Source organism: Lactuca virosa, chromosome 9, assembly GCF_052849685.1.
Source record: "Lactuca virosa cultivar CGN04683 chromosome 9, Lactuca_virosa_CGN04683_v6, whole genome shotgun sequence".
In the NCBI taxonomy this organism is placed as follows: domain Eukaryota; kingdom Viridiplantae; phylum Streptophyta; class Magnoliopsida; order Asterales; family Asteraceae; genus Lactuca; species Lactuca virosa.
Genome location: NC_136434.1, coordinates 85,255,033 through 85,281,613, shown reverse-complemented (window position 1 = coordinate 85,281,613; position 26,581 = coordinate 85,255,033). Strand labels below are relative to the sequence as shown.

At 34.7% G+C, this 26,581-nt stretch overlaps 1 pseudogene across 1 annotated transcript; it reads left to right on the top strand.

Moving 5' to 3' along the window:
- The first annotated feature begins 16,908 nt into the window (after positions 1 to 16,908).
- Positions 16,909 to 24,279, top strand: LOC145138725 (protein DETOXIFICATION 53-like; annotated as a pseudogene). Its single transcript, XR_013721675.1, has 2 exons — positions 16,909 to 17,154; positions 22,719 to 24,279. The product of XR_013721675.1 is annotated as a protein DETOXIFICATION 53-like (transcript).
- The last annotated feature ends 2,302 nt before the right edge of the window (positions 24,280 to 26,581 follow it).

Genomic DNA, 26,581 nt, shown 5'->3' with positions numbered 1-26,581 from the left:
ACTAACATGGACTTGTGAGAAGTGGCAAAGGTCTAAACAATTGAGACTATGATTACGACATCCCTTTTCATAGTTCTAAAATTGTTTAGACACACATGTGAGCTATCTAAGAGAGGTGTATGATTTTGATAAAGTTTTATCAAAACAATCTAGTATCAGAAATCTAAACTTTGGTAAGAAAGTCAGCTGATTTCTGAGTACATGTCAAAGCTAGTGGGAGCATAAGTGTTATGCTAATAATCATCATGTTAGTGGGAGCATGATCATTATGACAAAGGTTGCAAGTTAGCAATGTTAATTATAGAAAACAAAAGTTTCAATTCGTGAGGTTGCAGGGGTTGAAAAAGTTGTTTTGCTATAATTAAGGGAGAGGAAATTATACTTCATTTCAATTCTAAAAGCTTAGATTGAGATTTTAATCGTATTTAATCAAGGATATATATATATATATATATATATATATATATATATATATATATATATATATGAATTTCATGTTGGAATGGCTCAACATAAGGAAATTCTATATATGGGTCCATTATTTGCGTTCTAAAATTCGATTATGATTACGACATCCCTTTTCATAATCTGAATTTTGAGAACTTGGCAAATTGAAATGGAAATATTATAGCAAAAGACTGGTTTAGTCTTTATGTGAGACATCATGAATCGTGTCCCATATGCTTCGGATATAGGATCGATTACATGTGCTATATTCATCCTTTCTAAAATTTTCCAAATGCCTGGGGCATTATGAAGGGAAAAGGTCTAGAATTGGATATGACTAAAATGATTAAGCAATTGTCGAGGACAATCTAAGGTTTACCAAAGATTGGTTGCTCAAGGACAGTTGGAAGTATAATGTTAATTCTGGAAGGACCATATTGACATAATATGTAAGGAGGCAACTCTTGTTCAGAAGTGATATTCAAAATGGAATATGGAAATGTTTCAAAGTTAGAAATTATTCAATCTGTGTAAGATTAGGAAACTTAATGAAAGAAGGATGTTTCCAAGGAGCTGATCTCCTTTGGAATGCTCTGTAATGATTGTTGTCAAGTCTTTCTGACTTCGTGCATAATCATTAAGAGGATCAATGCATATAAGTTTAGAATCTAACAGATTTCAGTAAATGGCATGAATTTGGAATTCTTGCATTTGCAGTAAGGATTTGGGACTGTGAAAAGAGGATCATTGGAGTGATGTTCAATTGATCTATTTTACAAAGTAAAGATCATAGACAAACATAGTATGCATACTTGGTGTATGGCATGACTAGTGTTTAGAAAACATAGTGTACATGCTTGGAGCATGGGACAATTATTGTTTTAAATTCAAGTATAAAGTTGATAAAACCGAAACAATGAATAATGAGTAATCAGTATGGTGATAAATAAAAGTGTTTATTTATATTCATAGGGTTTGATACCATATTTGATTCATTTATTCTTGTGTTTCACTTTGCATGTTTTGACTTCCAGAATAACTAAGTCGCTCTTCCTGAATGATTAAGTTATTCAAACCATCCACAGTCGGTCATATGTTGGAAGTAGATATGAATCAAGACTGTCATGGGTTGGTTTGTAGAGGTCCAAGTTGGTGGACAAAGTGGTGCTACAACACTCATGAGTGCTCATAAGTTCTGAGTATTGGATTCAACCCGCGCTCATTTGAATCACTTCATGGATTTTATCACGAGTGATCATGAGACGATAATATCTTATATTCTTCAAACCTAGAGATATGAGTTGTTACTATGAGTTGGTTATACATTGATTGCACGAAAACGCATTGGTAACTCGATGTTATAAAACGTGCCTTTGTGTATGATTCAACAAGTAGTAGAATAAGCCATATGAGTCGAAGTTTATCCATTCCTTTTACCTTCGGGATAAAAGCGATATCTGTGGGCCCCTCGATGATTTAGCGATGGCACATGTGAGTGCTTGGCCAAGCCAGGACTGATTTGATTTGTTCAATCAGTCAGTCATCATAAATCGAAAACCGGAAACAACAAATGGACAGAGAGAATGATTATAATCCATGTCTCAGTCCATATGATATCTAGAATGGAGGAATATATGATCCCTTATCTAATGGACAAGTCATTAACAAAGGTCAGAGTTCATCGACAAGGTCAGAGTTCGACAGAAGCTTTTGAGAGCTACGATTGCTGATCGGTTCCTGAAGTCATACGCAATAATAGTTTTAGACTTATCCAAGTGGGAGACTGTTGGATTAATGTCTAAGTCCATAACTATAATTGGTAAGACTTGACCCGACCCGACATGGTCCGTTTGGGTTGCATGGCATCATGCATTTGGATAGACTATAATGAGAGAAATAACACTTAAGGTTGGTTAATATATTATAAGTTCTAATATATTAATAAGGTTATTTAATTAGTATTGATCAAGAATTAATTTGGAATTAATTAAGCGATCAAAATGAGACTAATTAAATATATGGGTTGATTGTGTAAATCATTCATTCTTATATATGTGGGCTTGTGATCCAAGATTCCTTATGTTGGACTAAGTCCATGGGGTGACCCATGGATACTCCATGGAGGTTAAAATCCATGGAGCATAAGGAATGGGTAAAGTTATGAGTTACATGGTGTAACCCTAATAGCCACCATATAAAAGAATCCCATGGCTCAAGAAATCGTACACTAATGTGTGAGTGTGAGGGCTAGACGATTTCAAGGAGTGTTCAAGTTTCTCTCAAGTTATTCCAAGTGTATTTGGTGTTGTGTGAACCATTTGAGGTGTCACACTTGGGGCACTAGGCACTCAAGCTTCATGAAGACATTCTACATCAAAGAGGTATGTATTCTATCTTGTTATATTTATTATTTTGTATGCTAGATTAGGATAATACCTTGGATGTTCATAATTGTATGTATAATAGAGAAAACATAGATCCAAGGTATTTAGGGTTGCATGTATACTTAGGAGTGTTAGAATGCTCATAACCCAACACAACCTCCTCCCACCAATCCCGCGATCTGTCCTTCAGAAGACAGGAGGCGAGTCTGACCTTGTCCCCCTCGGGACACCAGCTTGAACGAAAAGCGTTGGCAACATCGGCCAACCACCTGCTGCTAGCAATGGGATCCCTAGCCCCATGATAATCTGGTGCTCCACAAGCTCTGAACTCTCGAAATGTCAAGGTACGCGCCCCAACCAAAGCCATCATCCCAATGCGAAAAGCTCCCGCTTCTCATCCAAAAGCTCTAAAATACCTTCCTTGACCGTACCAAAGATCACAAGAGTCTGGTCTAGAATACTGCGCGTGATCTCAGCCGAAACAAAATCTCTCATTTGCTCCTCGAGCTGCTCGGTTCCTGATCCCGAGCCTGATCCTTCCCCGACGCCTGATCTGCCACTGGTCTCTCACGCAATGTCACCATGCTGAAAACATATCACAATAACTATCAGAAGAATCATCACTGCTGAGGGATCATACACACACACACAAGTTTCCTGGTCTCATCTCGGCCTTTCCCGAATCGAGTACGGATCCTCTGCTTTCAGTAGTACGGGCCCATACTACCTTCCACATCTATCCGTACTTTCCTCAAGAACTGCTTTGACTCCACCAGGTCCCTTTTACTACTACTACTGCTCCCAACACTAACTCATCCTAGGCTTACCCTAGGGGAACCTCCGACCCAAACCAGTCCTCAGCTGCTGAAGGTCTCTTTGTAATGCCAATTAGCTATCACCTGAATACCATCACATGTAACGAGGCTTGGATAATCCTTTGAGTAAGGTACTCATCCCTACAACGGTTAGACTCAGACAAGAGCTGCGCAATAGGGTCAAATCCAATACTCTAAGATTATTCAACCCTGATTACATGTGACTCGACGTATTCACCCAATGGCTAACTCCCATCACTCAGAGTCCCACAAAGTACAGAGCAAGCAGCATTCAGACAAAGGAAAATCTAATCACAACATAATCCAACAACCATATTCACATATCAAGAATCTGTACTAGCATGCGACATAAGCTCATATACTAAGGCATAACCTAAACAGGCTATCCTACTACTGTCTAACCAATACTATCATGCAGCCCAAAAGCACATATAACAGGCACATAAGGCATCCTCCCTAGATCCTTAGTCCTAATCTAGCATGCTGTTCTACTAACTGATAATCACAACATAACTTGTATGGGTATTTTGGGGTACTTACTTGAGCTCGGCTGATTGCATGCACCACACCCTTTTCTCTTTTCAAAGTTCTTTCCACCTTTTCTAAAACTCTTCTCTTTTCTAAAAATCCATTTTTACAAAAATTGACTTTCCTTTTGAAAATTTATTTACCAATCCCTTAGTTTGAGTCCAGACACACCCGAAAGTATGTCCGAATCCCTCAAACCAAGGCTCTGATACCAACTTGTAACGACCCAAAAATCACGACTAAAAATTTTCCTTTAAAACATTACTAAAACCATATTTATAAAACCATATCATAAGTCATATCATAAGTTCGGAGTATCAATTCAAAACATGTTCTTATTATTAGAGTAAAACATCCAAGGCTGACTAACTATGGTGTGTACCATGCGATCATCCCAGACTCTTCCCTCCGCTACTGGAAGTACCTGAACCAAAACTGAAAACTGTAAGCACGAAGCTTAGTGAGTTCCCCAACCTACCACATACCCTGCATAATCACATACTGCAAATACTGGGCCACGCCCGCTACTTCGGGCCTCGCCCACAACCTCGGGCCTCGCCCGCTACATCGGCCCCGCCGCTCCAGGCCCCGCCTGGCTTCGAGCCCCGCTCGGATACAAATATGTTTCTCTTAGGCCCCGCCTGTCTCTGGGCCCCGCCCGCTAAACATATACAAACATATAACATATCGCATAACACATAAACCATAACTACTCTACTGCATTCCTGTACTAAGGCCTCGCTTGTCTTGGGCCTCGCGCCTGAGCTGCTACTAGTGAGTCATGGAACCCCGTCCAAGCTCCTGCTGTAAGTGAGATACGAGCCCCTGCCCACACTCACTCCACTCCTATCTCGGGACTCGCCCCTGCTATGCTACTAATGAGGTATGGAACCGTCCACCCTCTGCTATTGGTGAGACACGGGACCTCGCCCACACTCACCTCTCAACCAGGCACATACATGTATCACACAGACAACAAGTATAAACTATCATGTAAACCAATCCCTGGGCACCCGCCCACTAACATTAGACCTTGGTCTTGAATATCATACTAGCATACAGTGCCTAGGGCTAACCCCCGGGTCTTCCTACTCATATCTACATGGGCCGGCATTGTGGCCGTAGACCCATCCACACAAAGGGAAAACTCACCTTGCACTGCTGGAGCTCTAACTGATACTCTTCTGACTACTATCTGACAACTCCCCAACCGCTGCTCCAATAGCTCCCCGAGCTTCAATATCAATATAACACTTAGTCCCAAACTGACCTCCAGAAGTTAAACTAAGTAAACCCTGGTCAAAGTCAAAGTCCTGGTAAAAGTCAACCTTCCAGGTTGACCCTACTCGCCGAGTCAGCCTATTGACTCGCCGAGTTCATGAATTCAGAAACCCCCACAATCGCGACATGACTTGCCGAGTCACCCCGCGACTCGTCGAGTCCTTCAACTTCTGATTCCTAGTCCTGGTTCTGACCAACCCACTGAGTCACCGCCTTAACTCACTGACTCGACTCCCATCCAGAAGAGGTTAGGGTTTCGACCCGACTCGCCGAGTCCAAGAACGGACTCGTCGAGTCCACCTTCATCATTTTCATTATGTCGATTTCAGTCCATTCCATTGCTTCCCAATCGTAGATCTGGACTCCTAAGGCTAGCATCACACGTAAAGTTGCTAACTTTACGTGCATGCAAAGGGTTATGAAGCTAAAACACCAAATCCAAGCAAAAATGGTGGTCTAAGTCATGAAAGGAAGCCATAGCTGAGAAAAGCTTCTTCCTCAGAGCTTCTAGAGCTCAGAAATGCTCAGATCTGAAGTCCTCTTTGCTCACAAAGGCACAATACACGAATTGGCCTTGGAAATGGCCCAAAAGTGACAAAAATTTAATTAGGAAAGGGGATCTAAATGAGTAACAGCCAAGGTATGAGCTTCATACCTTCAAATGATCTGAAATACCACACCAACTCTGGATCTACTGCCCCTTCTTGAATCACCAAAGGTTCCTTTCTTCCTTCTAGCTTCAAATCACCCAAAAATGGCAAAGAAAGCTTGAGAGCACTTCAATGGAGGCTTAGGGTTTCGAGAGTAGGTAAAGGGAGTGATGGAGGCTGGGGTGGAGGCTTGAAATGATGCTTAATTAGGGTACCAAATCCGGAAATTAGGGTTTCCCAACCCAGACCTAACTCGCCGAGTCGGTCACTTAAATCTCGACGCGGAACCCGCTCCGACTCGTCGAGTTCACCCATGGACTCGACGAGTTGACCCCCTTGACTTAGGGTTTTCCTTTCCTTTCTTGGTCTTCCGGATTTCGGGTGTTACATGCTTCCTTTTTCCGAGCTCTCCTTCTTGAGTGGTTCTTACCATTTCATCAATAGTTCGAATGACATCAATCCAATCTTTAACATTAACGATCAACCTATCCATGACTCGTTTAATGATATTGGGTAATTCTTCTAGCAAGGTTTGTGAGATTTCAACGTCAATCCAGTCATCTAGGGATGCGTTGTCAATGCAAATCCCAATGCTCTCCCCTTTATGAAGTGTAGTTGATATTCTGTAAACAAGACCCTTTATCACTTATTCTGGTAACCTTTTGGTGCGAAAAGGTTCTAGAGTACTAAACCTTTGTTTACATGAACCTAACGCCTAAGACATATTTCATATATCTTATCCTTCTTGTACTAATAACTCGATCCGTTCTCCTATGATTGAGGTCGGCATATAACCATAGCAATGGTTATATTCTAGTGACCTTAACTACATGACGCAAGGATGTATAACGAACTAGGATCTTGTCCCTACGAGTCGAAAAATTAATATAGAAGGTACCTTACTTCATGTTCTAATATGGTACAACCGCGTCATGGTAGGTGGCATTTCTTAACTACAGTTGTGATATTTCCACTGATTGCTTCGATCGTCTTCTCCCTCAATCTTTTGATTAAATTTAGACACTACAACAATCTTACTTTGAAAATTTATCTTAGTCGGACTCGGTTCGTTATGAATACTAAGGTCGGAATAACATGCACTTTGTTAGTCATCACCGAAACGATGTTAATGATAATACACACAAAGCAACTCAACTACGAGTGCCTTGGAAACTTTGTGACTTTTCATGATCCAAGTGCAAGTCCTGTGCTTCGGGTAGTATACGCCTCTAATACCTTTCACACCTACTCATACTTGTCCCAAAAATTGTCTCGCAGTTTCCATGTCACTTCTAATACTACACCCGATGATTGCTAAACATATGTATGCGTTCCATGAGCACATATAACAGGTTTTCCTAAATTCCACTAGGTCTTTTCATCTTACCGATGCCCTACCTTACAAACATATTCCCTATCAAGCATATATTAAATTTCCTAGACTCTTTTTTTAAGATTCCGTTCCGCTTTACCCTACTATTAGCCGATGAAGAACTTCTAACAATATTAACTAATTATTGGACGAATACGATTACATGTGTTGACTGAAAGATCTAACACTACAAGGGTTAGACTCAGACGAGAGCTTCCAAATAGCACCAAATCAAGCATTCTATGACTATTTAATTCTGGAAACAAGCAACCTAATGTATTTTTCAAGTAACTAATTATTATCAATATTGGTTCTAAGCAACAATTAACAAACAAATCTCTAAGTTTTATGGCATCTTAATTATCAGTCAATCATAAGAAGCCATTCCTGAAAAGATCCATAGCCTACATACTAACATGTATTTCTTACATTTTGTCACACCCCCAAACCAGAATGGCGGAAACGTTCGGGGGTGGAGGACGTCATGTACAGTATCACAACAATTGCATCATAGTAATCAAAGTAAACACAACCATTACATTGAAAATATTTAGAGATTTACATCTGTTTGATTCGTAGTTTATACACATCAAAAGTATAACAAAAGTAAAGACGTGTCTTTGTACGCTCCATCTTCTCAAAAATCTGCGGAAGTACCTGTCTACTGATTTCCTGAGAATACAAGCGTTTTGAGAGAGTATCAACATTAAGCTGGTGAGTTCATAAGTATGTTTTTGTAACGAAAATCCGTCCTTTGAATTTGTAAAATGTTTGTATGCTTTCCAAGAAAATCCAATATTTTCTAATGTATGAGTTTGTTACAGTGAATGTGAAAGTATGAAAAAAAAACTCTGGCCATCACTAGTGTGTATAAAACGTTCTGTTGGAAAACCCTGGTTACCACTGGTATGTATAGTAGTTTCATTGTTTAAAATAAAACCATGTATTTTATCCTCAGGAATCCTCCAGTATAAAGTAGGTGTGGTAGTTCTATTATTTATAATAAAACTAACGAAGAATGAAATCTCGTAAACAAAAGGTTAGTTTATACTATTGTGAGCCGTATAACCATGCTTGATATGACCTAGTGACCTTTACAACGTTCTTCAAGTGTCAATTAAATGACATTTGTCACCCGTAGACCTGTCGGTCCGACTATAGCTAGTAGCCAGGTGTGGGATTGTCAGTCTCGAATAGATCTATTCACAAATATCACGCTCTCCCTCCAGGAGACTCTGGTTATACTATGATAGGATTTAGTTTAGTACACCTAAGGGTACAATATTGAAGTAGAGTCTCATAATTCTGTATAATCTAGTTTATGTGCAGGTTTTGTAGTGTTCCATTGTATTTGAATCCGTTTGAATACCCAGTAGAGTAATAATAATTATACTTAAACAATTATTTAATGTTGTACTCTTAAAATCCAAAAGTAGTGTTGCATATCATAAACTAAATCTGTCATAGTTTATATGTTTGTCAATGTATAACTTTGAATTCGTAAAACTTGTGTATTGAAATCCCAAACTATACCTATTATAGTTTGCATGAATATTATGTATTATTTGCTTTGGTAATAAGTTGAAAACGTCCCTTATGCTCAGCATGTTACAAAAGGGATAAATATCTAAATATTTTATGAAAATGAGGAAATTGTATGATTGTATCAATTTCATCAGTTTTAAACTTGTTGAAATCCTTTTGTTTTGGTTTCCAAAATCATTTGTGTTTGGCTTGTATTCCCCCTGAAAACGTGAAAAATCATAAAAGCGTAGGGGTATGAACTCACATGAAGGGAGTGGTTTGAATGAAAGATCTATATGGGATGCTGAGTGTTAAGTGAAGTCTCGAACACAAACAGATCCTATTTAGCATGTAATAACACATATATGTATCAATTTAAGGTATATCACAACTAGTTATGATAGGAAACCACCCTAGGCACTTGGAAACACTTGAAACCAAGTGTTAAAATCATATGTGATTGAATGAGGGAGGTGTACGGCCACAAAAGGGTGTGTACGGCCATGGGTGTACGACTCATGAGTGTACGGCCGTACACTCATGAAGAAGTGTGCATTTGAGGTGTTTTTAAGGTCCTAACTAGCATCAAGGAAGTGTTCTAGGTCCCATGCTAGGTTTTTAATGAAAGTTTAAGGCCAATAATGAGCATCAAAGAGGGTTTACGGCCCTATGAGGTGTGTACGACTGTACACCTGGGTTTACGGTCGTACATCCTTCATGTTCATGCTAAGTTGGTTGATTTCAAGGTGAAAACAAGTGTTTCTAGTAGGTAACAAGCATAGGAAGCAGTTACTCACGATTTGGAAGCTTGAAGAGGGTTTACAGCCACCGAGAACTAATGTGTGTTCTTGGTGAAAAATGAAGATCTAACCAAAGATGGGATGTATGAGATGGAAACATGGATTCACCACTAGATAACATAATGTAATAACAAATCAAGGTGGGAAACACTTACATCCTTGAAGATCTTGGTGAGCAATGTGATGATAGATGAGAGAAAACCCAAAATCTTGGCTTGGGAGTGTGTAAAGTGTTGAAAAATGGCTAAGTACCACTTATATAGGTGGGAGTGTACGACCATGAGGGGGTGTACGGCCGTACACTCCTCCTGAAGGAGTGTTTGGCCCAAAATGCAACCTTACAACTTTATTAACTCATCCCTAAACCCAAGCTTGATTGTACTTAAGCTTAGAACACTTTAAACGGACCCTAAACAATGCTAAAATATAGCAGAAACGAGTCTGACTTTGATTGAATTGAATGACTTATACAAAAAAGAAATTTCGGGTTGTCACACATTTCATATATCACACGGATGTTCATCAAATTCTCTCAAATCAGGGCTTTGATACCAACTTGTAACGTCCCCATTTTTAAGGCAAAATTTTCATTTTTATTTATTAGAATATATCAGAGTTATAATTACATTATATGGAAGATGTTTCGAATGTGCATGTGTACAGTCGAACCTTGCCCTTCACATGAGTACCTGAAAACATTTATAACAACTAGGTAAGCGCTAGGCTTAGTGAGCTCCCAAATATACCATATACCACAATATATATACGATGCATACACATAATGACCGTCAACAATAAGCTAGTCCGCCCTTTGGCCTTCAGCATGAAGCTGGTCCGCCCCTTTTTCCTTCAACATATAGTTGGTCCGAACATTAGCCTTTAGCATCAAGCTAGTCCACCCAAGTCTATTGGCCTTCAACACAAAATTGGATCGCCCTCAACTCCCACATAGTATATTAACATGTACTTCACACAAACAGTCTAATATAGCAGGCAACTAACTATCCTAGTCTAATTGTCTAATGACATACTACATGGAAACTATATTCTAACATACAAGGAATATATACTGGAGCACATAATATAGTGAGAGAACTCAACTTGACAATAACTCAGAATTTTGATAGCTATCTGGGTGATTCTAGTGACGATTCAACTGGCGAATGGCGCACCGAACAAGTATTAACCTATAATACTTTATCCTATTAATTTCTATAACCATCTGGTAATGAAAATTAGATCCTTCACTAATCCCAATGAATACCGAGAGTTCTATCAAACAAGGATCAACCACGCTGGAGAGTTATGAGGCATGACCATTTCGGCATATAGCTTTTCTAAAATCCAACAATCAAGCCAACATGACCATTCTAGACACCTCTCCCGTAAGTAGATCAATCAGTATTATAACTTGGAATTAATGATGAATCTAGCATTTACAAGTTCCTAACATCGACTATAATTATGAATATAAGATATCCTAAAAGTCTAGTAAGCGTAGCTTCACATACAGAAGTTTCTTGCGAAAACCAGGAATTTCGTAGCCAAAATTCGACTCGAGAGCTTCTAACTCCTGAGCCCTCTAATGCTCCTGAATTTTGCTAAAGTGAAGACTTTAAAATCTATGAAAATACTACAAAAGTCGGATCTGGAGAGAGATGTGTGAGGAATGGGTGTGAGAACAAATGAAACATATGATTCCTATTTATAGCAGAAGTGTGCAGCGTGCCCAAACAGGATACACAACGCGCACAATATTGGTCAAAAAAGGTCCCTTCAAAGCATGACATGTGTCAACTTTTGGTTGGTGCGTGACAGCTTCTGAAAGGTGCGCGCCGCGCCCCTCGCATGTACGAGAGATTTTTCTGATTTAAAAAAAATTGTATCTTCTTCATACGAACTCCATTTTCGATGTTCTTTATATCTACATGTAGCTAACGACACAATCTACAATCTTCATTCAAATTCCGTCATCTAATGCTCAATTTATTTTTAAAGTTATTTTTTTAACATACTTAGACTGTTAAAGCCTGTATAAAAATCATAACTCTCTCATATGAATTCCATTCTTGATTGTTTTTATATCAACGATATCATATTGACGAGATCTTTAACTCTCGTTTAGATTGTTTTTCATAACAATCGATTGATTTCTATTTCAGTTTCTGTGTCGTACACTACTATACTGAAACTTCTAAAAATCATAACTTCCTTATACAAAGTCAGATTTAGGCGTTCCTAATATGTACGCTCTCGATTTTGCGATTACTACGACTTTCATTAAGACTATTTATCATAAATAGTTTTTTTATAAAAAACGTTTATTTATGTGACTGGTCGTTTATACTATAAGGGAAAAATAAGGTGTTACATATTGCATGGTTCTTGTTTGATTTATTGCTCTCGGGTAGGATCATCCGTTTGAATTTCTATCTTATTTATTAGCTACGTATAATTATGCATTCATAAGGCGACCACCAATATCAGTAATAGCCTTTGTATAGTTGTGGTACGGCTGAGAGACAGTGGTTGTATGATTGTTGGGCGTTAATGGTCGTATGATGGTTGAGAGCCAGTATTAATATGGTGGCAGGTTTCCTACAGTTGATACGTAACTGGAAGCTGAGAGCTTTTGCTTATATGAATGATGAAATATGTGGTATACCGGAGAACTTACTAAACTTTATGTTTACATTGTGATGTTAAATGTTTTTTCAGGTTGTTCGAGGGAAGGGTGTGGCGCGAGTATACATTCACATCAAAGATTTATTGATACTTGACTTTTGTTGGTTTTTGTGATATGACTTTGTTGAAACCTTATGCTTTTGAAACAAATTAATAATATAACATGTTTTCAAGAATAAGTTTTGAATGTTTAATATGATTTTAAATAAAAATTTTGGTTTGAAATTTGGGACGTTATAAATTTGAACAAAGAAACCGACCATGACATCTAAAAGACATACTAATTCATTGTATATTCAATTGTAATCTAAAGAGAATTAGATAGTACAAAATAAAAATCAAATTTGCATTAACTAAACCCCAATCGAAATCGATATTGTATTAGAAACAATCGGATTGAAATGAAACTCACCGAGAAATTTCACCGGTTCAAATTTGAAAGATTCCTTAATTCGAGAAAGGATTAGATCGATTGTGAAATCCAAACATTATGATGGCGGCGATAGTTAGTGATGGTAGGGCTGTAAACGAACCAAACGAACACGAACAAGGTCTTGTTCATGTTCGTTCTTTTAAGTTAGCCGAACAACAAACGAACACGAACGGATAAACGAACGAGATTTTCTTGTTCATGTTAGTTTGTTTATCAAATTACCTTGTTCATGTTCGTTCGTTTATGTTCGTGAACATGCTAAACGAACATAAACGAACAAACATAAACGAACAAAGATAAAAAAAACACAATTGAACATATTTGAACATATATGAACATAAACGAACATATAATATAGCAATATAATAAAAAAAATTTAAATATAAATGAATATAAATAAACTTAAACAAACGAAAATAAACGAACGTAAACGAACATCATAAACGAACGTTCACGAACATAAATGAACGAACGAGACCATTGTTCATGTTCGTTCATTTAACTTAACGAACGATAATTTTTGTTCGTGTTCGTTCATTTATTAAATAAACGAACATAAACGAACTTCCCGCCGAATAGTTCACGAACGGTTCGCCGAACGTTCAGTTCGTTTACAGCCCTAAGTGATGGTGATTGTAGCGAGGTATCGAACTTATGGAACTATAATTTATGGTTGGGTTAATAGTGGAACTATAATTAGGATAAAGAGCGTAATGACACTCAATTCCATTTTAAAAAAATGACGAGTATTACAAGTCACTAATGGTCTACTATTACCTTTAATCTAATAAAAGGGTACTCTAAACTTTACTATATTCCATGTATTATATCTATATTTCTTAATTTAATTAGTATAGAGTTTCCTAATGACTATAATCTATTCTTATTATTTTTTTTTTTTCTTGTAGTGTATGGTTCATGATACTCATACACTCAATTCTATTTAAAAAAACGACGAGTATTAAAATCGACTAATGGTCTATTATTACCTCTAATCTAATAGAAGGGTACTCTAAACTTTAGTACTTTACTATATTCCATGTATTATATCTATATTTCTTAATTTAATAGAGTTTTTTAATGACTATATTCTATTCTTATTTTATTTCTTTTTTTCTTGTAGTGTATGATCCATGTATGATCCATGATACTCATATATGAGATCAGTGAATACTCAAGTGACATTTAACAAACTTTTATATATATATATATATATATATATATATATATATATATATATATATATATATATGGAAAAGTGAATATACCCTTAATGGTATATAAGTTTAGGTACCTAAACTCACCATACTACATCGTTTTGTATCATATATAAACATTGTAAGTGTCCAATGTTCTTATAATTCAACTTCTAACTTGAATTACTTCAAAAAAAATTTATAAATTTCATATTTATCTTCCTTTTATATAATTGTCATTTTCAACAATAATATATATAGCCTAGTAAGTGTTCGACAAAAATATATGATATAAGAGGAAGATAATAGTGAAAATTTAAAAATATTGAATATAAATCAAGTTAAGGATTGAAGTTTAACAATATTATAATGAATATATCAAACAAAACGACGTATTATTATGAGTTTGGATACCTAAGCTTATATATATATACCCTTAAGGGTATATTCAGTTTTCCCATATATATATATATATATATATATATATATATATATATATATATATATATATATATATATATATATATATATATATATATATCGGCTTCTATTTTCTAACCTTAATTCTTGCCTAATTTCTCCGTATATATGGGTTTCTTGTTATTCTAAATAACGTAAGGCGTGACTTGGCGACAATGTTAAACCTCAAGGTTTTCCAAGCCTTGGCGAGCCACGTCGTTTGTAAGGCGTGACTTATGACGGCAATTTTGTATATAATTAATATTTTTATACGTATTTTCACCTATTATTTATTTTTTTTACACATATATATGTTAAGGCGACATTTTGATAAAACTTGACGGTATATACAAGCCTTGAAGCCATTATGAGTTTTTTAGAACCTTGTTTGTTTCATGTAACATTCTACTTTCATTTATTCTAAACAAAAAGAAGTTTATGCAAATAGGTTTTCAATATTTTCTCCCAAACAAGTATCCAAATACTATATAATAAAAAAAAACCGTAAGGAAAAACTTATATATTTTTATGAAAAGCCAATCAAAATGTGTGTCCATTGTTTAAAATGATGTCGTAATATTTTATTATCACGTGTAATTTTTGAGAAAACAAACAGAAAGTGGGACAAAGCTAAAATGAAAAATAATAATAATAATAATAACAGAGAGAAAAATGTATGGTGGCCAGAATAGATAAAGATTGTAAAATCACCTTAAATAACGAAAAGGTGTTCTATCAAAGAATCTTCATGTCCAAAACGATAGACAGGGGTATACGTATACCCATGTGTAGTTTATTTAAAAAAAAATCCTTTGTACATATACGTTAATGCATACATTTTATAAAAAACGTATCCCCTACATTGAGGGGTCCACTAGTTTTTCTAAAGCAAACTTAGCCCCACACATTAAGAAGAAAGAAGACTGCAGAAACGACACTTAAAACCATAAAACAACCTTATGTCCTAAAGGTTTCTACTATCGGGACCTGGATACGTCCAATTTAAGCTGCATGTAGCGTATACGTTAGATGAGTTCTCTGATACTCTTATTTATGGAGCTGTTAACATATTGGAAGGATTGTGGAATTTTTGGCGTTTATCTTTTTATGCTAAATCAGAGGCCATACATATAGGATCTCGACTCAAAACCAGAAACATTTTGTATATATGTTGCAGCGATAATTATTTTCGTCAGAAATTCAAATTTGAGATGGGTTCATTGTCGAATCTTTTATAAGGAACAAATGCAAACATGTCTCAAAATGTGGATAACACTTTGATGTTGCATGTGCATGCGACAAGATATGATGTGAAATACAGAAGGTGCTCAACCAAAGTCTCTATGAGCCTACAAGTCATTTATGATATATGAATAATGGAAGGAATTGTTAACACGAATAATTTGAGTTCTTGCATCTAATGTTTTTAGTCGTATAAATTTCATAAAGGTAACCTCACTTTGATGTAATTTAATCGCATCCTTTTCATATGTGAGTTAATTACCAATTTCACCTGTTTGAATGATTCAAGTACTCTTACCTTATTTAAACGACTATATATATACACATAGCGTATTTGAGCCACCAACTAAAGCTTCCTTTAAGTTATCATCTCAAATGCAGTTTCTAATTATACTTTCTCTCGCATTCTCCTTCTCTAGCAATTGAATAAACTAGTATCCAACTATTTTGCATATAAAAAGGTGAAATCAAAATATGCTTCTCTCCGAAATACAATTAACCAATTAATACATTTGCCTAAAGAAATATGCATCAACTATATATATGCCCTGAAAAGGGAACAGAAATAAATATCTGTATATAAATATTTACAAATGCTTTTTCTTTTTCTTTCCTCTCTCTCTCTCTCTCTCTCTCTCTCTATATATATATATATATATATATATATATATATATATATATATATATATATATATATATATATATATATATACACTTTATGGCGAATGAATATGTGCTTACCGATGAAGAATAAGCTGTACGTTACTTAGAACACGACCAAACAACAGCTGCTTTGAAGATATTAAGGTTAATATATATATATATATATATATATATATATATATATATATATATATTACTTCATCTATTTTCTAGAGAATATACCTTGATATTTGAAGGGGATAATATTTTTTAACAGTTATACACAAGTACAAACAGCCCGGCCATGATTCAGAAGGAATAATTTTCTTAAAATGCACTGAAAAAAGAGTTGTTTTCCCCATCGTTTACTCATGTAACCAAGTAGCTATAAAACCTCCTTTGGTTCTCTCTCTCTCTCTCTCTCTCTCTCTCTCTCTCTCTCTCTCTCTCTCTCTCTCTCTCTCTCTCTTTGTGTGTGTGAGTTTATGTGTGTGCAGAGTGGGGCATGTGTGCATGATGGATGCATCTCGAGGAGGAGCTCACGGGGATGCTGAGAATATAATTATAAACGAGCATCAACAGAGTGAAAATAAGGAGTTTGGTGACAACAATGCAAATGGCAACACAGAAGTTCAGTTTTTTCATGGTCTTCTCCGACGTATACCTGTAAATAAGGTCCTCTCTCTCTCTCTCTCTCTCTCTCTCTCTCTCTCTCTCTCTCTCTCTCTCTCTCTCTCTCTCTCTCTCTCTCTCTCTCTCTCTTTTTGACTATTACCATTATTTATAAAAATAATTATTTTTAAAGTACGTAATTTTTCCGGTAAAATGTTTGGTATTTTTTTTAAACGACACTATGCACATACCAAAAAACCAAAACCATTAACATATCTCCAGTACTATAATTAAACTTTTAAGATGAATCTCTCCACTATAATTAACCTTTTAACATTTCATTTCATATATATAGTATTAAATAAGAAACAATTTTTATTTATAGTTAAAAAAGTCAATGAATAAAAAAAATAGTATTGAATTATGAAAAACTGTATAAAAACCTATAAATTTATAAGGATTTAGAAAAAAAAGGTATATTATTAAAAAAATCTTAAGTGACTTTAATTGATTTTATTTGATCACCTAATTGATTATTTATTTATTATTTATTTATTTATATTTACAAAGAGGCCCTATTTTGAGCTTTTAATTACTTTAAGTGTTGTATAAAAGTGTTTGAGTTTTATGAAATGATGGATTCTTAGTATAATAAATATACATTACAAGTATATGACGGCTTTTTTAGTATACTAAACAATGTATTCGATATACTTCAAATGATAATTAAAAATAATACATGCAATGTTGAATCAGGGATTTGAATTTATCTGGATGCATGTGATTTAGATTCAAGTGGTAAATATTTTTTTTAGTAATTTAGATGTTTTAAAGTCTAATTTTAATTAATAATGAAAAATATTTAGTATTTCAGATATACTTTCCATTTATTTGACATTTAAAAAAAAAAAAAAAAAAACAAGCACAATGGTTATATATTTTGCCAAACTCATTTTAGATATTCGTTAGTTGAATGCTCTACGTATGTCATACTCATTTAGTAAGAGCCATTACATGAAATAAAGTTAAAAATAATAAATGCCGTTTACTTCTTTTATTCCGAACTATTAATTGGTGCTTTAGATACACGTTTTCATTACAGAAAGTTTGCTATACGTTTTGAATTAATTATGCCAAATCTTATTACATTATCTTGTAATTTTTAATACTAATCCATATAAATATAATTAAGAAAATAATTAGGATAAACTATATCAAAATTTCTATAATTAGTTTCAACTATCTTCACAGATCTAACTCACAAGCAAACCATAAAAGCCATCTCCAAGCTATATAAAAAAAAAAAACTAACATCATATACAACGTTCCAAATCCAAAATAATCAGTTAATTATACAAAAAAATAGAACATTAAAACAATAAAAAAAGTTATAAGAATCATAATTAAGATAAGTAACCGATGCACGAACTGTTTTTCAAAGGTGGGCCATGTGAAATCGGCCAAACTCCTACTTGGAACTAATATCTATTTGGTCCACTTGAGTTGGAATTGTACTTTTAAAGTTTGTTTTCTAAAAGTTCTGATGCTCATGTGTTTGATTATCAAAAGTTCACAGTATGTTGAACCCAATGTCATTGCCTTCAAAATCACATGCTATTATTATAAGGTGATTGTCTCCTTTTGAACATCTTAATCAAGTAAATTAATGCATGCGCAATTGAATGGTACCATAACTACCGATATATAAGATAATTTATTTAATTAAATCATCGTTAGACAATTAATAATTGATGAATGAAAAACCGTATTTCTTATTGTAAATACATAAATACAATGATAAATTATAATTTTGGTCTCTATAGTTGTCACTATCATGCAGTTTTGGTCCAAACTTTAAAAATTGTTATGGGTGGTTTTTATGTTTACAAAATGCAACATTATTTGTCCATTTGCGTATGGATATGTTGGTTGCTATCGAACTTCTCTAGTCTCCAACCCCATACCTTGGGTACCGATTGACAGGGCAGTGCTCCTACATCTCTACCCGCTTTTTCCCTTTAACCCTCCACCCCCCCCCCCCCCCCCCCCCCAAATCAACCCGGATCCCTCTTCATGAAACAAAAACCACCATCATTAACACTCTTGGATATCGTTAAGTGCAATATGAAAAATACCTTTTCCCTTAGACCAAATTAATAAAACATATATATTTTAGGGACTATTTCTGATATGTATGGAAACTAAAACAAAGCCTAAAAGCTTGTAGCCTAGCTAGCTATCCCTGTGGTGGAAAAGTGACAGTCAACCATAGGTTGAGGGTTTAATTCACATTTGTGAATTAGGAACAAAAAATATAGTTTTGGAATATACAATATATATGAGTGTGCTAAAAATAAAATTACAAAACCATAAATCTAGTAGCCCCCATCGTTCAAACTAACCCCTTATAACGCCTCATCTTCTATGTCATTTCTTTTGCCTCACTTTTTCCGCCACACCTCCCTTCTTCTCCTCCCCCCGACGTCCCAACCTTCTAATCCTCCTCATTCCCCTGGATAATCACTTTGCTTCCTTTTCTATTCAAAATCACACACCGTGTCTTGCCTCACGTTGCCATCATAATGTCGTTGGAGACCGAGCTTCCATCACATGGACACTTCAAGACCGACTGCAACCACCATTTATGCCCTCCCTCCTTTTGCTGCCTCATCGTATTGATCCTAGAAACCCCCTAGTTATGGTTTTCATTTAGGTTTTCAGTTTTATATGTGCTTAATTTTAGTTCATGTTTTTGTCTTTCCCATGGTTTTCTTGGTTTTTTTTAAATGAATGAAAATTTTCGTATTGGATCTTGATTTTGTTAAAATATTGACTTTTGTTTTGAATTTTTTAGGGATTTTAGATTTGGTTTTGGTTTTAGATCATTAATTTGAAGGTGGTGGTAGTAGATGCGTGAGTCTAGAATAAAAAACCACATGTTTTACTAATTTTTCTATATATATTTTTTATACAAATTCAAAAATTTTTATAGCTAAGGCAGGTCCTAAATTTTTATTAAGGTAGGTTCCTGAAAAATTTCTATAGTAATTTTAGATAAATTAAAAATATTAGGTGGGTCCTAGACCCACCATCCTTATACATAGCATCGCCACTAAGTAGATGACACTATTAGGTGGTGTTGGTAGACATCAGTTGGGAAAATGACTTGATACGGCAATTAACTTTTCGGTATGTTCACATCTGGGTAAATATTTTTTTTGTACACATTAAGGTAACAAACTTGTTGGAAGTGTTCACATATGACCATTATGACCGGCTGTAGCAGGTCACATCCTAGATGTGAACACTTTCAACAAGTTCGTTACCTAGATGTGTACAAAAAAAATAGTTACCCAAATAGAAACAAAACGAAAAGTAAGAGTAAAATACACGAATGGTCCCTGTGGTTTGGGGGAATTTGTGTTTTTGGTACCTAACTTATTTTTTTAACTCTGATGGTCTCTACTGTTTATTTTTGTTGTGCGTTTGGTCTATGTCTTACAAAAATAAACAGTAGTCTTTTTAGGTAAGACAGGGACCAAACGCGCAACAAAAATAAATAGTAGGGACCATCCAAGTTAAAAAAATAAGTTAGGGACCAAAAACACTAATTCCCCCAAACCATAGGGGCCATTCGTGTAATTTACTCTTACTTTTCGTTTTGTTCATATTTGGATAACTATTTTTTTATACACATCTAGGTAACGAACTTGTTGAAAGTGTTCACATCTAGGATGTGACCTGCTACAGCCGGTCATAATGGTCACATGTGAACACTTCCAACAAGTTTGTTACCTTAATGTGTACAAAAAAAAAAGATAGTTACCCAGATGTGAACATACCGAAAAGTTAATTACCTTAGCAAGTCATTTTCCCAACATCAGTTTAAGAAGGTTGGGTAAAATGTGGTAGAAAAGGCTTAGAAAAGGGTTACAACACCAATCTAACCACTTCAAATTAACCCCTCCTTTACCACGATTAACCCAAAAAAATAACAAAACTTGAATCTCATCTACTAAAAAAAACAAAAAGAAGGAACCTTATTGAATGGTCTCACCTATTTTTGTAGTAGACCAAAAAAATGTAAAGACAATAGACACCAATATGCCCTTCCAAAATTTACTTTTTTGTAGACCATCAAATCTAATCTACTTGACACTCTGCCTGCTGCAACATGCCGAGTTCAATAGCCAAGCGCAGAGCCACCCTAGGCACAGGGTAGGCCCAGGCCCACCCTAAGATTTTAGGTGTTTTTTTTTGAAAATAATAAGATATCATTTGAGTATTTGTGATATATGTTATTTTTTTCTCATGTTGTATTCTTTTTCATTTGGCTAGCTTTTAATTAGTTATTATATATATATATATATATATATATATATATATATATATATATATATATATATATATATATATATATATATATATATATATATATATATATATATATATATATATATATATATATAAGAATTATACCATTCTCTCGCCTTATGGAAAACAAACAATATATGTACTTATAATAGGATGGATAGAGTACATTAAATATTGTTTAACTAATGATTTGTTAAAGTAAATTTGTTTTATATATATATATATATATATATATATATATATATATATATATATATATATATATATATATATATATATATATATACTAGTTGTGAGATCCATATATTACATTGATTAATTTTAAAAAAAGTTAAATATAAATATCAAATTAAAAAGAAAATAATAAATTATTATAATTGAAATGTTTTTTTATCTTTTAAATTTAAACAAATAATTTAAATAAATAAACAAAAGAAACTAATGAGATTTAATTTGGAAATTTCGAAATTAAAAGGTAAGTTAATTAATGAAATTGATATCAATTTATTACTATATTTATTGTAATTATTAATTAAAATATTATATGGAGTTTAATAACATAGAAAAACTCATAAAATGACATGTGGAAAATATATTAATTCAAAATAACCATAAAATGACATTTGTCAAATTAAATGAGAATGTGAAATATGGCAAAAAAAAACATTCATTTATTCGAATATATATATATATATATATATATATATATATATATATATATATATATATATATATATATATAAAAGAAAAAGTTCAATAGATAACCATAATTATTTGTTCTTCAAGGAACCAAATATTTTTTTCAAGTCTAGAGCTTATTCTTTATCGAAAAAAAATACTAAAAATATTTAAATTCATAACTTAACGTTGTGAATGTTAAATATAATTTTTGGATTCACCGTCTGAATCTAGATTCACATTGTGAATTTTACGGAAAATTTTTTTATCGAATTTGATATCATTGAAAAAAGGATAAAAAGTTATGAATTTCTGTGTTTTTAGTTTTTTTTTTATAAAAAATAAGTTCTAAAAGTTGAAAAAAAATTGGTTTCTTGGTTAATTATGGTTTTTTATTGAACCTCACCATATATATATATATATATATATATATATATATATATATATATATATATATATATATATATATATATATATATATATATATATATATATATATATATATGACATTTGATTTCATGTATATATTTAAAATTAAAACGACTTGTTATCTAACTTTCATCGCATGCATATAGGTTGTAGAAGAGGTAAGATTGCTTGGGAAGGCAGCTTGTCCAGTAGCAACAACCACTTTCCTTGTATTTTCAAAGTCCATAATCTCCATGCTATTCTTAAGCCACATGGGTAAAACTGAACTAGCAGGAGGTGCTCTAGCCATCGGCTTTGCGAATGTTACAGGCCTCTCAATCATGAAGGTTTATGCATGGGCATGGATCCAATTTGCTATCAAGCCTTTGGTGCCAAAAGGTTATCTGTCCTAAGCCAGACGTACATCAAAACCTTCATTCTTCTCTTGCTTACATCTGTGCCCGTCACCTTCCTATGGCTAAACGTGGAGCCTGTGTTCCATAGGCTTGGTCAAGACCGCGTGATCACCAAGGTGGCAGCCATGTACTTAACATTCTCGCTCCCCGAGCTCCCAGCTCTAGCCCACCTCCAACCACTACGGTCTCTTTTACGTGCACAAGGGTTGAACTCACCTGCCACCATTGTTGCGACTTGTTCCACCATCTTGCATCTCCCTATTAACTACTTCCTGATTATTTACTTAAATTTAGGAGTGAAAGGTATAGCTATGGCATCAACTTGCTTCACATATAACATGAATATGGGATTGTTGATCTATATCTTCATGTCCAAAGTTGCGATTAAGCCTTGGGTTGCTAGTAGTAAGACCAGTTTCTTCTCAATCTTCAAGGGTTGGGGGCCATTGTTGAGCATGGCTATACCTAGTATGTTTTCGGTCTGTTTGGAGTGGTGGTTGTACGAGATCATTCTTTTCCTCAGTGGGTTGCTAGATAATCCTCAATCTTGTGTAGCAGCTACCGGAATCATCATGCAAACCACAGGCGCCATCTATGTGATTCCATTTTCTTTGAGCCTCAGCATATCTCAACGTGTTGGACACGAGCTGGGTGCAGGCCACCCAGCTCGTGCTCAACGTGCTACAATCATCGGGATCTCCATTGCCTTCATATATGGGCTTGTAGTCTTTGGATCATCTATTGCTTTAAGAAATGTTCTTGGAAAATTATACACTAATGAAGACCAGGTCCTTGCATTGCTTTCCTCGGCCTTGCCAGTAACAGGTTTAGCGGAGGTGGGTAACTCTCCACAGACAGCTGCTTGTGGTGCATTAACAGGCTCTGCCAGACCTAAAGTGGGGGTTCGGATAAATATGGCAGCATTCTACTTGATAGGGCTTCCATTGTCAATCGTTCTGGCTTTTGTTTTGAAGATAGGTTATCGAGGATTATGGCTAGGGCTGGTTGCATCACAGGCAGCCTGTGTATCATTAATGGTGTACACGTTGGTGAAAACCGACTGGAGAGATCAAGCGAAAAGAGCAGAAGAACTGACTTTTGCTATGAATAAAGATGATGATACTGAACTAAATGAACTTGTGCCTTGACGATCATTTGTTTCATGATCTTTCACCACCAAAAAGTATAATACGTAGTCATCTTAGGGCTCATATCAAAAGTGAATATCATTTTTTTTATTTATTCATTCTTTTGGCCACCCATTCTTCCTTTACTTTGTTGTAGAATGTAAAGGCTTGTCAATTACTCTTATTATAGGAAATTAACGCAATTATGCAAGAATATAATTTAACATTGTAGGATTGTTTGTTGTAAAGGTTCACTTATTTACGAGATAATAATTAAGATCATTTAGTTCCATGTCTTTGGGCTCTTTGGCATAAAAATCAAAGATTCTTGAACTAATTAAAAGTGCTAGTATAAATATTATGATCGGTGTTTTAGACTTTTAGTCCAATAATCATGGCTTTCTTTGCTTTGTTTTTTCTATTGTTTTTGTTGCTCTAACTTTATTTATTTATTTATTTTTATTTATATATTTATTTATTTGAAACTGCAAATATACCAAAAAACATGTAAATTCTTCCACTTATGTCCACTGTGGGACTTGAACCTTCAACCTCAAGGGATGAGGCAACACTGGATACTGCTGGGCTAAAAACCTTTGGTAATTTCTATTTATCTCTTGAAAAATTCAAAATTATTAAATATCAACTACAATACTACAAATATTATTTTTAGACAGCTATTTTATATTTCTATAATGTATTTTTACTCTTTTTATAATATAGGGGCCCTATTGTAAATTATAATAGTATATATTGATTTCTACTATGCACGCCTAATAGAAGGTTTCCATACATTCTAACATAGTATCGAGCAATATGATTTCTAGATTTCACTAAAATCCCTGGACCCTAAAAAAAAAATTTCGCTGTTTTTGGTGTCGACAACTGCACCATCACAACCAGTTGTCCAACTTTCCATGTTGTTCTCCAGTCATCGTTGTTGCATTCTCTTGTCGCCGACTATCACCTCCTCGTCAGGGTGGTCATCTAACTTATTCAACTATTTTTAATGTGGATTGGAATTCCGATATACTCTATTCCCTCTACGTACCCACGGGTACGATCTTTGTTTCTTGTTTGATGTTTTTATTCCGATACCCGATGACCACTACATCGTCATCCAACACCACCATGGCCTAAACTACTATTGCAAGACAATGATCTTTACCGTAGACTGTAATTATGGTATATTATAGTCATGTATATTTCTTGACATGTGAAAAGGTGCTAAAGTCCATGACCATATTATTGGAAAATCTCAAACCTCAAGGTGATGATGATGAATATTGGACAAACTTTGATTCTCGGATTAAATCTTAGTTTTATTCCACTTGTGATGCTAATCTCTTATAAATTATGTCTAGCAACAATAGTACCTCAAAGACTTATAGGAAAAGCCCTATGAATTCTTCATCAACAATAAGATGTCACGAACGATTCAAACCACAACTCCAAGAGTCATTACTGAATTTTTTTCACTCTCTAAAGAACGTAGTTTAAGCACTAGCAGACTACAACATCGAAATTGATGAAGTGATACTGGTAATGTAAAATTTTCATCAACTTCTGCCATCTTATCATAGCATAGTTGGTGTGATTACCAACAAAAATCCATTTTCGTCATTTCTTGAGGCAAAAAACATGTTCCTATACATGAGTCTCATGAAGAAATCACTAATCTTACCGGAGATGCTCCACTTTCCTCAACGACGACTTTATACTCCTCCACTTCATCACCTGGGAAATCAAAATCTAAGCGTAATAAAGGAAAAAACAATTGATGAATTGCTTCCAAGGGATGGGATAATACTAATGTTTCCGCTAGTTCCAATTCTTTTTCAGGTACTTAAGGCGCTTCATCCAAATTTCAAGTTTTTTTTTTTATTGCAAAATGTAAGAGGGAATCCTTGTATGTAGAAATACGGCCTTCTTGACCCTCTTCATGCACTTCCGGCAACCTACAACATCCTTTGGAAGCCTCCTATTGTTGTTCAACAACATCAATCCTTAGCTGCTCTCGGTTTCATCCAGCCACCGCCAATCAACAACCGCAACATCGGCTATTCTCAGTACCACAATAGTCTTATTTTGGTCATCCTCAGCAAGTCATTTCTGCCCCGATACAAACTTAGTATGCTTTGATCATCGGCTTAGTTCATCACTCTTCACAATAGTAAGAAATGCCTTCTTTTTGTGGGAATGCTACTCACTTTGGTCAATAAAATTTCACAAACCTTGAATCTATTTTCCAGGCCATGTATCTCCAGCCCCCTTAAAACAACAACTACTAGATAGACTTCAACACCGACTCATATATGACATTCAATAAAGGTAAATGCGTTCTCTACATCTATGTAATTCTAAATACATAATCGTTGGTAATGGTGTTGTTCTACGTATTAAACTTTATTGGTCAATCTTTTTCCTAACAGTCGTTTGTAACTGAAAATGTCATTATCTCTAAAAATTTTTTTATCAAAAACAATA